This window comes from Pteropus medius, unplaced genomic scaffold (assembly GCF_902729225.1).
Source record: "Pteropus medius unplaced genomic scaffold, Ma_sr-lr_union100, whole genome shotgun sequence".
Classification (NCBI taxonomy): domain Eukaryota; kingdom Metazoa; phylum Chordata; class Mammalia; order Chiroptera; family Pteropodidae; genus Pteropus; species Pteropus medius.
The window spans coordinates 9,185,047-9,199,358 of record NW_024354502.1 but is presented as its reverse complement, the minus strand read 5'-3'; positions in this window follow the sequence as shown (position 1 = coordinate 9,199,358).

The window sequence follows — 14,312 nt, the reverse complement described above, 5'->3', positions numbered from 1 at the left end:
TTATAAACACTGTTTTGTTCTTTATAAAATTGCCAGTTTCATTGTGAAAATTCTTTTCCTAAGGTGAGGCCCTTGAGATCGTGAAAGATCATGTATCACTTCCACTAGCTATAACGTCTGCAAGAAAAATTGAAGGAGCAAAGTGGAAATACAGCCACTCCAGGCTCCTACCTACAAAGCAGACATAATCTTGAGCATTACACATCTATCTTTATGACCAGAAGGAATAGCTAGACACCACACCTACACTTCGATAGGCACATCTAGTCTTCATTGCCCTGCAATCGGACAGAAGGAACAAAGATGAAAATAAACGTAGGTAAAAAGTGGGTTTCCCTTGATATATGGCAGATTTGAGATCAAGACTGAGATCTGGAGCCTCAGAGACCATTTGAAGAGTTTTGAGTTCTTGGAATTACTGTGCTTGGTCAAGGTCACTAAGACCCACACACAATCTGGTTTACAATCCTCTTTTTTAAGTAATGGTTTACATTTCCCATCTCTAGCCAGAACCTTTTGTTTGCGACACTTCAGTCTTTATTTGTATTTCCTCACCCCCATTTTTATTGCCACTGATATTATTTCAACATCATTTAATTTTGATCCAGACTTGACCAACTTTTCCAGTCCTGTCTTGCACCATCCCCTCTTCTGACTCTACTCCCCAAATTTTTCCATTCTCCCTCTCCCCAAATGCCTCTCCTCTCCCACTCCTCCACCCTGGGCTTACTCCCTCCCACTGGGATGTTTGCCCTGATCCTTGAATCTGTATAATTTCATCACACCTTCCGGGAAACCTGAATCACTGCATTTATCACACATAAACTGTTTATCTGTCTCATGCCCTAGATTGTGCCCTCCTTCAGAACAAGAGCTATGTTATTTACTCCTGCCTTCCCAGTGTTTAAAAAGTGTTCCATAAATGCTTGCTGAATGAATGAATATTTATCTGGTGGCCATCTGTTAGAGTCATCAGTTGAAGTCCTCTTAGGTTATTTTTGGTTTTGTTTTGTTGTGTTGTGTGTCTTTACATTGACAGTCTCGTTACAAGTGTCATCCAATTTTAATTTGCAACGTAATGGTGCCTTATTTGTTACCCAAAGAACTACTACCAATAACTGTTATTAGCCTTTTGCTCTTTCTTCTCTCATCCCTCAATCAGAGCACCTCCCTTATTCTATAATGATCTCCATGATGTATTTAGACTCCTCCCCTTACCTATTAAATCAGTGATTTTAAATCAAGTATAGGAAAGAAATGCTTGTAAGACCTTCAATTAACTTGTGAAGTAATACTGCCTTTTTGTTACCTTGGTGTCTAACAAAAATGGCTTCCCCACAGACCTGAGTTATTATCTCATTCTATGTGTACAGGGATTTTTAATAGAAGGAAGAGATGTGAATTGTAGCCAGCCATTATGCATAGATATACTTTTCACTTTGTAGTGGTGGTTGTCATTCTTCTTTTCCTCATTTCCAATTAGAATAAAAATCTAAATTTCAAAAAATGTAGGCCATTCTCCTTAACAATATATAAGCTCAGTGGAATTCCATAGGAAAGATGAGCTCAAATTTGAGAATAAAAGTAAATGAGATGTCTCCCCCAACAGTAGCTGCTGTCAACTGCATAATGGTGTAAAACATCTGTAAAAGGCAACATGAAAGCAATGATCACTTTAATTTTTTTTTAAATTAAGTTTATTGGGATAACATTGGTTAATACAATTATATAATTTTCAGGTGCACATTATAATTTGACATCTGTATATTCTATTGTGTGTTTACCACCCACAGTCTAGTTTCCTTCAACTACCATATATTTGATCTCTCCCTACCCTCCATATTTGATCCCCTTTAACCGTCTACCTACCCCCTCCTCCCTTACCCACTACCCTCTGGTAACCACTAGCCTATAGACCATGTCCATAAGTCTCTGTTTGTTTGTCCTGTTCATTTGTTGCTTTTACATCCCACATGTAAGTGATATCATGTGATTTTCAACTTTTTCTGTCTGGCTTATTTCGCTTAGCATGATTATCTCAAGGTCCATCCGTGTTGCACAAATGGCAGTATTTCTTCTCTTCTTATGGCTGAGTAATATTCCATTGTATATATGTACCACAGCTTCTTTAGCCAATCATAGGATACTTCAGTTGCTTCCATGTCCCGGTCACTGTGAATAATGCTGCTATGAACATCGGTGTGCAAATATCTTTTCAGATATGGGCTTTCAAGTCTTTAGAGTAAATACCCAGTAGAGGGATTGCTGGATCATATGGTAGATCAATTCTTAGTTTTTTGAGGAACCTCCATACTGTTTTCTATAGTGGCTGTACCAATTTGCAGAAAAAGAAACCCTCATACACTGCTGGTAGGACTGCAATGGTCGCTTTTTTCCAGAAACAGTAGAGTAGTGATAAGGCCGGTCTTACTCTCACTGGACTTGAACGCAGGCAGTCTGCTTCCGAAGCTCCTGCTGCCTCTCAGGAAAACAAGAGAAGTGCAAATGATCATTGCAGAGAACCTGTAAGAACAGAATACAGGCTGCTCTTTTCAATAATTAGGCAATTACAGGAAGAAAGAGAGCTAGGGAAGTCGCATGAAAGAAAAGCAGGGTCAAAGAAAAGTAGGCCCATTTTTTAGGGAAGGAGAGTTTTAGCCTGATTTTAGCTCGACAGGAAAGAGTTAAGAAGGAGGAGAGATTAAAGATATAAGGGAGCGGGCAGCAGGTGGCAGAAAGTCCCTGTCCCTCACCCTCACAAGAAAGCTGTAATGCATGGAATCCAGAAGAAGGATAGACTGACTCAACTTTTCAAGGTGATCAGACCCTGAAACAAGGAAAAAGAATGAGCAAAAAATGGGTGAAGATAAAAATAAATTTGAGTCAGCGAGAAGAGAGGTTGAGAGTTCACTGTATATGGCTCCGAGGATCTCTGTGAAATAGGAGGTAATTTCATCCGATGAGAGGGAAGAAAGTAGAGGGCTGGTGTTTGCACAGTGCAAGAAGAGCTTAGAACACCTGATCTGAGGAACAAGGTGCAAAGGTGAGAAAGATAGTGTGAGGCTTGCTGAAATTCGCTGAAGACTGCAATTCCAGAGCAGTTTTATTTGTGCTTTGGTGAGCAAGGCCCTGAGAAAAAGGAGTTTGGGGCTTGACACTTTATTCTTTTACATAATTACTGCTTGATACATGGGAGTTTATTGATGCTCTCTTGCTTCATTTCCCCTATAAAACACGTTAATAATTCTTGCCCCCTTCCTGCTCCATAGGACTTTAACGAGCATTAATTAATATCTTCGGTGTCCCAGGTGCCTTGGGAAAGAATCGTATAAGGACTTTTTCATCACTTTTATTATTCTTGCAATTGTATTAACTCACCCTCTGTTTAGAATGAGTCGAAATACAGTCTGAACAACTTCCTTCACTTGATTCCAAAATGTGTTTGCTAAGTCTACTTGAAATCAGCCATTGAGGGATCAGATGCAAAAAGAACCAAAATATAGAATGTAGTCCAGGTGCTATTAAACCAAAAAAATATTATTCAAAGTTAAACTACAAACAAAATTCATAAACTTTTTAGAACTCATTAATCTCGCTAATCATATAGGGAACTCAAGTCAATGATTTCAAACTCTTCCCTCCCGCAAAATGCCAACGACCAAGTGAGAAAAACCATAACTCCTAGTAAAAACAATGCAATAATAATACCTTAATGCTTCATATGTCAACATCTCAATACTAAGGCATCCATTATTCTACACAATTTTTTCTACCTTTATTTTTAAAAGAACCCAATCCCTTTCTACCTTCCTTCATTTTGTTATTCAACAAATATATGTTAATCATTTAAATGAGCGGGCACTGTGTTAGGCTTAAAACTATGCTATCCACCTTGCCACACACACCTCTCCCCTTTGAAATGTGGTTCTTCCATTATCTAAGATGCTGTAATACCTTTATGTTCATTTCTTTTTGATTGGAGCATAATTCTATACAATCATCACATTGGCTGGGTTGAGATTATTTATCAGTATTAAGACATGAAGAATATTAAGCAATATTTTTGCAATCAAGAATTTGCTGACCTTTATCCAAATGACTGCTTTCAAGCGTTAATTAGCCCATGGGTATCACAAGCCATAAAATCACTTGTTTGAAACCATCAGAACCCCACTTAGGGATAAAGGTTACTTTTGCAAATTCACTTCTGATATCAACAGCTACTTGTTATAGGATGTGGTTGCTATGGTGATGTGGGAGCAGTGAAAATTCTTTACATAAACTTTTGTCAAAGTTTGCTCCTTTGAACTTGAGGCACTACATGGTCTAGCTGATTCCCATGATATAGGGTTTTTTGAAGTCAGTAGAGTTTCTTCAGATTCTGTAAGACAGACTTATCTTTTATTCTTCTACATTATCTGAGGATTCCAGTGAGGCTACAGTAAGTAGAGATTGGGGCAGGAGTGGGGAGAAAAAGGAACTCCTGGTGTGAAGAACAAAAGAAATTTCTCAAAGCCGTAGTCATAGAACTGTCAATACAATATTTCTAGTCCACAGATTTAACATGGCTATCAATTAGGTTTTGTGGAGTAGGGCTTGCCCAGAACTCCCAAAACAATGTGGAGAGAGCTCAAGATTCATGTGGCCATTCCACAACTAGAAATATCTAGAAGGTTGGAGGTGTGGCTGTGTGGCATGCTCACAATTCCTTTGACAAGTCCTCAAATTTGTATCATCTAAAACTATCAAATACCCAGTATTCCCTGTGTTAACATTTGAAACTTTGTGTTGTTATGTTTGGGACTAATTCTACAATTACTTTACTCCTGATGGAAATCAACTGTAAAAGGCCTCACAAAATAAAATGATCACCAGTGTCCAGCACTTTTGACCCAAGATAATCATAGTGAAGTAAAGGTGAGGGCAAAGTGAGCATTCAGAGAGGTGCGAATATAAGAACCAATCCAAGAAACCCAGGGAGCAAAGCAATTATGGCCAATCCAGTTTACATATGGAGAAGGCAAGGGTTTCCCAAGTCCCATTTGTGGCAAACTAGCTCCTATGACAGTAGTGACATCTCCCATCACAAGTACCTTCCTAGAACTTCACCATTCTCCCATCAAGAGGTGAAGTCTTGTCCCATTCCTTTGGGCCTGGGCAGTGCTTTGTGACCACCCTGACCAATGGAGTATGTCAGAAATTACACTGTATGACCTCTGAGGCTAGGTCATGCAAATGTTACACGCTTCTGCTTTGTTCTCTCAGGATGCTCACTTTTAGAACCCAGACATGTTCTGAGGAAGCCTAGGCAGGTCCATGTGGAAAAGAACCAAGTTATTTGTCCACATTATCCCTTAAATTTATATATTAAATTCCCCATTCTATTCTAATGAGCTACTGGTCTTTTTGCTTTAATTATCACTGCTTTATAAAATGTTTTAAAACCTGCTAAGGCAAGGTGCCACTCAAGGTTCTTCATCAAATTATATTAGCTAGTTTAGCATTTCAATGTCCAAATCCACCATTAAAAATATTGTAATTATATACATACATATCTGTAAATATATGTAATGTTAATTTCCTAGGGCTGTTGTAACCAATTTTATCTTTTTGGAAGACGCAAGTCAATTCAGAACATAGATATGTACACACTAACATATATGCTTTCTAGGAATTTTGCAACATAGTAAGTGCTGAGAATCTCAATTAACTCTTTTTCTAAATGACAAAGCAATTTTCCCCAAACAATATGTTAAATAAATCATTCCTCTCACAATCATCAGAGTTATCTGCTTTATCACATATTAAGTTTTCATAATATTCCATAGTCTGGATTTGAACATTCCATTATAATCCCTTTTTCTGTCTACCTGTCCAAATATCATATTGTTTTACTTAATAAAGTTTTATAATACATTTTGTTATCTTTCAGAATACATACCTATCACAGTCTCACTTTTCAAAATTGCCTCAATTAATCTTACCTGTTTATTTTTCCAAGAAATTTCAGAGACATTATTTAAAATTCATTCAAAAATGTGAATTATATTAAAATTGCATTCAACTAATAATCTAGGAAAAGTATAAATTCTTAATATGAAAAATTCTGCCTATGCACGTAGGGCTGGGTAGATGGGCCCAAGCTTTAGACACTAGAAACCTACTTCCCATTCCCTGCCCCAGACTCTCATTGGATAACAGGTCCCACTGACAGCCCCTGTCCGCAGTTCACGGAGGCTCCAGGTAGCCTAGGACAAACCCTTCATCCTTGGCCTTTGTGGAAGGATTCCCACCAACAGCGGACCAGTGTTCCCTTTCTCCACATCCTTGCCAACTTTTTGTTATGTTTTACCTTTTTAATAATAGTTATTCTAAAGGATCTGAAATGATAGCTCATTGTGATTTTGATTTTATTTCTCTGCTAACTAGTGATGTTGAGCATCTTTCATATACCTGTTAAACAATTTGTGTGTTTTCTTTGGAGAAATGTTTAGTCAGGTCCTTTGCTTGTTTTTTAAATAGGTTGTTTGGTTATTTGCTATTGATTTGTAGGAATTCCTTATATATTTTGTGTATTAACTCCTTATCTCTTACATGGTTAGCGAATATCTTCTCTCATTCCAAAGGTTGTTCATTTTGTTGATTGTTTCCTTTGCTGCACAGAAGATTTTTAGTCCCACTGATTTATTTTTGCTTTTGTAGCCTGTGTTTTGGTGTCATATCTGAAAATCATCGCCAAGACCTAAGTCAGAGAAATTTTTTTCCCCGAGTTTTACACTTTCACATCTTACATTCAAGCTTTTAATGTATTTTCAGTTGATTTTTGTTTATGACATGAGATAAGGGTCCAATTCCATTCTTTTGCATGAGGATATTCACTTTTCCCAACACCATTTATTGAAGAGGCTGTCTTTTCCTCATGGTATAGTCTTGCTTCCCTTGTTGAAGATCAGTTGACAGTGTATGTGTGTGGGTTTATTTCTGCACTCATTATTCTGTTGTATTTATTGGTCTATATGTCTGTTTTCATACTAGGACCCTACCGTTTTGATTACTATAGCTTTACAACATAGTTTGAAATCGAGAAGTTTGATGCCTCTACCTTTGTTTCTGCTAAAAAAGTCTTTGGCTATGTAAGGTCTTTTGTGGTTCTACATAAGTTCTAGTATTGTTTTTTCTATTTCTGTCACTTCTTCCTTCCTGCTACTTCCTCCTTCACTTCTTCCTTCCTGCCACTGCTTAAAAAAAATAGAAATAGAAAAAGAAAGAAAGAAATTGATATCTTATCAGCCTCCAAACCACTTTTACCCTTTCAAAATCAGTTTTCTTATCCCAGAGAAACACTATATAGACTTAACGAGATATTTAATCACTTTTCGGACTTTACAACAGCCTGACTGCTTTGTTGCAAAAGGACCAAGGCTAAGTTGCTTATAGACTAAGTTGGGCAACCTATTTTTCTTATCCATTTCTTTCTTCTGCTTTCTCCTTTTCCTTTGTTCTTTAGATTTAGAGTTCTGTGATGCTTAGTGAACAATACCCTTCCCAGCAGCCATAAAGCAAGAAAAATTCAGTTAGGATTATAATCACACTTTCAATTATTTACATGTTAGAAAATATTGCCATTGAGTTCTCAGAGTTATTTACTTTGGTGTTTTCTTCTATTTCAAAGTGCTAAAATATTAGCTCTATTCATTACAAACTGATTATTTCTCATATGATTATTCCCCCTTCCCTCACTCTGTCTAAAATCCAATTTACAGCCTGCTAAAGGCCTCATATGTTTTTTATGGATTATTGCCTGGCGTCACATTAATCTGGCTCCTTGTTACTTCACACAAATTTCACTTTACCATAGTAACGTAACGAGATTCAATCTCTTGAGAATTAATCCATAGAGATCTCTTAATTAGGCAAAGCCAGAATGAAGTGTGTCTACTTTGTTTAAGTCTCCCAAGCACAATGGAGAAGAAGGAAGCAGTATCCTATCCATCTGTGCAGTGTAACCAAATCTGGGAAGACAGCAGGGCAGAGGAGGGGGACGAAAGCAAGCAGACATGGGCAGTGAGAGCCGTGGAGGGTGGGTACTGCACCAGGCTCAGCACCTCCCTCTGCCTTCAGGGTGCCAGGACCAGGACTATTGCACATGCAATTCCAATAGAAGAGATGGAGAGAGAGCAAAACCAACAGCAAAGGAGGCAGGTGGGAGGAGAACAGTTTCTTTGCTTTTACTGAGCATATGTTGACACACAGGACATGACTCTTCTCCCCTAGCGTGCTCGCTCCCTGAGCCCACTTCTTACACCCTTACTGGTACTTTTGTTTTCCGTGGAAGTCTTAATGATGAGAAGGCTTAAAGTAAGATTCTGTCCCCTTTTTCACTAGTGTAAGAGATCTAAGGTTGTTGTAGTTCCTTTTTTAAGAAGCAAAAGAAACAAAGTTTTATAAAGACGTAAAGTGAAAAACATTTAAGAGAAAAATAAGCAGTTCTCTCAAGTTGTAAACTGAGAATAAGAATAATTTGCACTTATAATTTTTATAGAGACTTGATACAGAAAATAGAAAAAGCAATTAAAGAGAATACATGTTGAGAACATAAATTTCATTTTTTGCAGCCAAGTAATATTTCATTGTGTACATGTGCCATTCCTTCTTTATCCAATGATCTATTGATGGGCACTAAGGTTGCTTCCATATCCTGGCTATAGCAAATAGTGCTGTAGATGACATAGAAGTGCATAGATCTTTTCGAATTAGTGTTTTGGATTTCTTCAGATAAATATCCAGAAGTGGAATTGCTGGTCATAAGGAGTTCTATTTCTAATTTTTTGAGGAGCCTCCATACTGTTTTCCATAGCGGTGGCACATATTTGCAGTCCCACCAATACTGCACAAGGGTTCCCTTTTCTCCACATTTTCACCAACACTTATTTTTTTAATTTATTGATAATACCCATTCTGACAGGTGTGAGGTGATATTTCATTGTGATTTTAATTTGCATTTCTCTGATAATTAGTGACGTTGAACATCTTTTCATATGTCTGTTGCCCATCTGTATGTCTTCTTTGGAAAAATGTTTATTCGGGTCCTCGGCCTATTTTTAAATTGGATTGTTTGGGGTTTTTTGGTGTTGAGTTTTATGAGTTCTTCAAAAATTTTGGAAATTAACCCCTTATTGGATGTATCATTGGCGAATATCTCCTCCTGTTCAGTAGGTTGTCTTTTTGTTTTGTTGATGATTTCCTTTGCTGTGCAAAAACTTTGTAGTTTGATGTAGTCACATTTCTTTATTTCCTTTGTTTCTTTTGCCCAAGGAGATATATCACAAAATATACATATATATTATTCAGGGCAATGTCAGAGAGTTTACTACCTGTTTTATTCTAGAAACTTTGTGGTTTGAGGTCTTACATTTAAGTCTTTAATCCATTTTGAGTTTATTCTTGTGTGTATTGTAAGAAGATGATCTTCGTTCTTTCTTTTTTGCATGTATCTGTCCGGTTTTCCCAATATCATTTATTGAATAGATTGTCATCCCATTGTGTATTCTTGCCTTCTTTGCCATAGATTAATTGACCACATAGGTGTAGGTTTATTTCTGTGGTCTCTACTCTGTTCCACTGATCTCTGTGTTTGTTTTTATTCCAGTATCATGCTTTTTTGATTACTATAGCCTTGTAACATAGTTTGATATCAGGTAGTGTGATACCTACAACTTCGTTCTTCTTTCTTAAGATTGATGTGACTATTAGAGATCTTTTGTGGTTCCATATTTTAGGATTATTTTTTCTAGTTCTGTGAAAAATGCCATTGGTATTTTGATAGGAATCACATTGAATCTATAGATTGCTTTGTATGGACATTTTAACAATGTTAATTTTTCCTATCCATGAGCACAGTATATGCTTCTATTTATTTGTATCTTCTTCAATTTCTTCACTGTCATAATTTTTTGAGTACAAGTCTTTTACCTTTTTGCTGAAATTTAGGAATAACTCACTTTTTTACAAAGCATTTTTATATGTACTATGTTACTGAACTTTCACATGAATCAGGTGAGATGAGCAGGTAGCATTTTTCCTGACTCACAGATAAGGAAACTGAGGCTATGGAGATTAAGTGACCACTGGTAATTGGTAGCCCTGGAACTAGAACTACTGTGCTTCTCTCAGTCCTTTGCTATCTTCTCTCTTCCTAAGTACCTTCCTGACCAAATGTAAGGGCTCCATCTAAGGAAGATCTGCATTTTTCCTGCTGTGTCAAAGATAGTAGGGGCAGAGAATACAAAGTCTGTCTATTCAGGGATAAAGTATTAGGAAACTCCCTTGGCCAAGGTATGAATGTCACATGCTCCAGTTTCCTTTATCAGTAATAGAGCTGACATAATCCATTGTTCTCCAACTATCTTACTACTGAATCTAACTCTCCAACTGAAAGGACAAGAAAGGTGTGTTATGAACTGACACCTTACTCTCCCCAACACTCTCCCCCCAAAAAAAACAAACAAAATATCAATGAAAATAAGTCGTCTCTAGGTAACTGTATTAAGTTATATAGATGAAGAGAATTGCAAGTTGCCTACTCTTGACATTGATATGAAAGCAGCATACAAGCTGAGAAGATTGCATTACTCCATTTGTTATTTCAGAAGATAATTTTATTTTGTAAAGGTATTAAAAGGGAAATGATGATTTCTGGAATTACAGAAGTGATTGTTAAATTATGTGTTATAAATATAATCAATCTATCAAGAGGTCAAATCACTGTGCAACAAAAAAAGAAGTAACTGACCTTATTACGATAGTAAACTAAAAACAGTCATAACGATGATAACTAACGTTCATATATAGCACAATCGAGGGCAGCTTTGCGCAATGCTAATGCAATGACTTGTTCTACGCCAATAAATCCACTAACATCCCTCAGATAAGATTTAGGCCAGTACTTGAACTGTGAAACTACATTTGTTCTCAGTTCATCCATCAGTTCTTCCCAAAAGACTTCAATAAGAGATCCTTCATTAATCACTTTTTAATATGTTGGATGCATGACATGATATATTTTCATTTCCTTTTCATTTAGACTGGGTTGCCAATATACTCTCAGAACCAACATTAATTAAAAGAAATCGAGTTCAGTGATTAGGCATTGTTCCTGTCATTTGCTCTTGAGTGGTAAGATCATGGGAAGAAAAATCAATAATTGATGCATTTTTTTTGTAGCACTGGGTATTTCAAATTAAAACAAAAACCTCTATAAGTAGACTTCGAGGCAGAAAATTCTTTCTTTCATCTGAAAGGAGATCCCCATTAGCTACAGAAAGAGAGCACTGGAATTTGGGCATGAACAATTGTCCCATAAATCTATCCAAACTACCATATGAACTACAAGTTTCAATCTGGAGCCTCTGGGACAGAGCAAAAGCAATAGAAAATTGAAAATATTGTCTACTCATGAAAAAAGAATGATAAATGGTATATGTTTGGGGAAAAAGAAACAGCCTCACTAGTAGTCAAAGAAATAAAAATCAAAACAAATTTTTTTTTCACATATAAAATAATTACAGGATTTTTAAATGTATAATTATTCTAATTCCACACATGGCAAAGGATACAGGGTTTGCCAAAAAAGTCAGAGGAAGATTCAGTATTAGAACAAGTGCATGAGCCCTCAGCTGAGCTGATCGGGGATAAAGAAGGTAAAAAGGTGAACCAAATCAGAATGTAGACAGAAAATCTAAATTCAAACACTCAGAGAAAGATGCAGAGAAGTGGCAAATCCTGGCAGGGCCAGAGGTGGAGATCAGAGGCAGAACATAGAGCCAGGAGTTTGTGTAAAAGCAGTTCTGGTAAAAATAAGCCTCAAAGGTCAGTGAACACAGTTCTGCTTTCAGGCAAGAAGGGGTAACAGGAACTGGATTTAACTTCTCCGCTTAGAAAATTTAAAAAATGGATAAAATACATAAACGACACTTTTCAGAATTGGGCAACTGGCATCGTAGGAGAGGGAAATAAACAAGGTGAGCCCTACAGGTGACCCAGCTTAATACATGGGGAGCTTTTCCCGACAGCAGCACACCAAACAGAGCTTGTAGTCTCTATAAGTTGAGGAGATAGAGTTCTGGATTCAGAGAGCTCAAGCTGGATACAATTCTGGGGAAAGAATACTGAAGAAAACAGAACTTCACTGAAAAGGCTCTGGATATTTGCACAGGGTTACTCTGGAGTCTTGTTAACTATTGATTAGCACATACAAGTAAGAGAACTACAAAGACCAAAGAAAGAACCATTGGAAAGGAGCAGACAAAACAATTTTCAGGGAAATTACAGGGTGAAGAGTGGCTACCCTCACCAGCCAGAGTAGAAAGAACTCCTAACACGCAAAGAATTGAATAGAGTCCTCAGAAAAATATTGCCTGAGAAATAGGACTAAATTAACACTAAAGTCCACTCTAGACTTCCCTGAAGAAAACTGTCAACAAATAACTGTGTCCTAGAAAAAAGTCCAACATTATTTAAAGGAATAAAAATCCCAACAGCCATTCCAATCCAGCAACCCATATAACTTTTACAATATCTGCATTAAATCAAAAATTACCAGGCATGCAAAGAATGAAAAGTATGACCTATATACAGAGAAATGTCAATCAATAGAAATAGACCTAGAAATGAAACAAATGAAGGAATTAGTAGACAAGGTAGACAAGCTGGTTAGTGGATGCTAACCAGCTATCACAAATATACTTCATAGGTTTAAGAAAACAGGAAAAGTCTAAGATTAATCAGAATGATGTAGAAAATAGGAAAAGACACAAATCAAACTTATAGAAATGAAAAACACAGTATCTGAGATAAGAAAAAAAAAAAAAAACCCTGTGTAGGATTAACAGCAGATTAGATGCAGTAGATGTAGTAGATATCAGAGAGAGCATAGAACTATACAACGTGACACAGAGAGAGAAATACTGTGAGGGGAAAGAAATAAACAGAGAATTAGCGAACTGTGGGACAATATCGAATGAACTAACATATACATAATTAAAGTCTCCAAAGAAGGGGAAGGCAATAAAAATATTTTTAAAAAAATAATGGCTGGATTTGATAAAAACTATACAGATATCTATGAAGCTGAATGACCTCCAAACAAAAGAAACATAAAGAAAACCACATCAAAGCAAATGATAATTTCATCTCTGAAAACCAGTTTCACAGAGAGAATCCTAAAAATCATAAAATTATAGAAAGAGGAAGAAAACTAAGAACAATAACAGGCTTCTCATCAAAAATAATGCAATCCAGAAGACAATGTGGTTATACTTTTAAAATTTTGGGGTACGGGGAGAACTGTCAACCTAGAATTTTATAATTGGCGAAATTATCTTTCAAAGTGAAATAAAGACTCAAGGGAAAGAGTACAAAATAAATATATCCTGTGCCATGGAACAATAGGTAAGAACATAAGAGAAAGGAAAAGATTGATGAAAATGGGAGGAGAGTAAGCTCACTTATATAAGTTGTTCAGAGAAAGACCTCGCTGAAGAGATAATGTCTGGACAAAGTCCTGAGACAGGGAGTCATGAAGATATTGGGGTAAAAAGCAATCCAGGCAGAGAGAATAGGAAGTACAGAGGCCCTGGGGCATAAATGTGCTTGGTGTGTTCAAGGAACAGAAAGGAGGCCAATGTGGTTATATCAGAGTGAGTGAGAAGAAAAATCACAAGAGATGAAGAGGGAGAACAAAGATACACAAAGAGAAATCATTTAGGAAGTGTTTGCAGTTTTTCAGAAGAGAGATGTTGGGCTTGGAGCAGGCTGATAGGTGTGGTGGATAGAATAATAGACCCACAAAGATATCACATCTTAATCCTGGGAACTTGCCAATATGTCACCTTCCATAACAAAAGTAACTTTGCAGATGTGATAAAGCTAATGACCTTGAGGTGAGATGATCCTGGATTATCTGGGTGTGCCTGACCTAAATCATATGGGTCCTTAAAAACAGAGACCTTTTCCCAACTGTGGTTGGAAGGACATGGGACTATAAAAGCATGGTCAAAGAAATATGACATTGTTGGCTTTGAAGATGGAAGGGGCTATGCGCCAAAGAATGCGCACGGCCTCTAGAAGTTGGAGAGGACAAAGAGGAGAATTCTCCCCAAAGCCTCCAAAGAGGAATGCAGCCCTGCCAACACGTTGATTTTGGCCTGAAACCTGTACCAGACTTCTGACCTACAGAACTGTGAGAGAATACATGTGTTTTAAACCACTGAGTCTGTGGTAACTGGTTTCAGCAGCGATAGAAAACTGAACAG